Source organism: Cicer arietinum, chromosome 8 (genome assembly GCF_000331145.2).
Source record: "Cicer arietinum cultivar CDC Frontier isolate Library 1 chromosome 8, Cicar.CDCFrontier_v2.0, whole genome shotgun sequence".
NCBI classification, from domain to species: domain Eukaryota; kingdom Viridiplantae; phylum Streptophyta; class Magnoliopsida; order Fabales; family Fabaceae; genus Cicer; species Cicer arietinum.
The window spans coordinates 8,578,056-8,580,122 of NC_021167.2; positions in this window are offsets into that span (position 1 = coordinate 8,578,056).

The following is a 2,067-nucleotide window of genomic DNA, read 5'->3' on the forward strand; positions in this document are numbered from 1 at the left end:
AATTAGAGAAGTTTCATCTACTTCTTCAACTTATTTATGGATGCTTGATAGTCAACGTTAGACTTACATTATTGACAATTTAATTGGCACATAACTTACCTTTATATATAATACTCTCATTTACACAATAATTAAATAAGTCAACTATTTGATACTTAAAAGAATTATATAAATGAACAAAATATATATTATTTTTTAGTTATTGATGTATTATTAATGTCATAAATACATAGTAAAAAATATTATAATAAAAATGATATAAGTACTATTAATTAAAGAATATAATTAAAAATAAATACATTAAAAATTAAAAGAATCAATTATTTTGAGATAATTCTTTTTTTTTTTTTTTATATAAATTGATCAATTATTTTGAGATAGAGAAAGTAATTACAATCAGTTTTTTATTTTTGAGAAAATTAAATTTTTATGAAAAAAGCTTAATTGATTTGAACCTCTCTCCCCCTCTTATGTGAAAATCTACACACCAGTCTCTATGAAATTAAATATACATACACTTTAATCTAATTTAATATAATTACATTCTTACGTCTATTTTTTCTTTATATTTGAGTCTCTCCATCATTAACATATATCGGCAGTTTTAAATCGTACTAACAATTGGGGAAATAATATTAAAAGATAAAATATTTTTTCGGTAAAGTTTTAAAGTAAAAAATATATTTTATCTTTATCTTATCTAGTAAATAATTAAATTAAAAAAAATGTTTGAAATTTGTTTGCAACCATCAAAAGATTTATTTATATGTTTATAATATATATATATATATATATATATATATATATATATAAAAAAGGATCAAAATGTAATATATATTTCCTTATTAGGAGATTTTACTCTAGTCTAATAAAATATTTGTTTATAACAACAACAAAAATGATTTTAACATAGGAAGATAAAGAAGAGATTTATGTTTTTTTTTTTTTAAATATGGAAGAGTAATTTAAGTTTATATCAAGAGAGAGGATTGTAATATATTTACCGTTATTTTTTAGCTGAGTCAGAGATTAATGTGTTATTCTTTGAGTTATAATTCCTCATGTTTAGGTAGATTTTTGTTTATTCGTCAGATATTAATAAGTCTTATAAAATTAAGTCTATATTTTAATATATATTTGATATTTTAAAAAATATAAAAAAAAACAAAATGATGTATGAATATATAGTATTATGACTCTTTTCATTTTTATTTTAAATATATATATCAAAATATACACCTGACACTTCAGAGTCTTTTCTTTTAAAATCTTCTAAAAAGCAACTCAAACGTTTGTGCTCCATTTTCCAATTTTTATGAAATACTAACACATATTTATATGTCCTATAATAATTGACCTATTTATAAAAATAAAAATAACCAAAATAGTTGGTTCTTTTAATTAATTTTAAATTAATTTTTTTTAATTGTATCATTTAATTAATATTATTTATATAATTTTTAATATAATATTTTTACTATGCATTTATGATATAGAAATATTTATAACACTGATAATGTATCAATATATAATAAAGATAATTTGATAAAAATAGTATTATATGTTTCAATTATACACTTTTCTTAATATATGTAGAATGATCAAATGACTAATTGTATAAATGATAAAAAGTAATTAATTAAAGAAAAAAGACATATTATACTTTGTCTAAACTTCGTGAATTTTCGTGTAATTGATCTTATACCAACAAACATTTTGCTTATAACTTTTAAATTTAAATCATATTTTGTAGCAAATTAATTTTAATCAGATTTAAATAGTCAAAATATAACATATATTTGCAAACTAGAGAATCCTAATTCTAATTCGTGTAATAAACATCACTTTTCTTTGACTCATTTTCTTATATTTCAAAATAAAGACCGTAAATCATATACATTAATTAAGCATTAATAACCTTTAAACAAAGAAATATATACATATATAGTGACACACAATTTATTTTACTAAAGAGTGAATTGAGAGTACTCTTCTCTTAACTAAAATATTCTATACACCTAAAAAGTTCAACTCTACTGACCTACATACTTATGTAGCAAAGTCCAA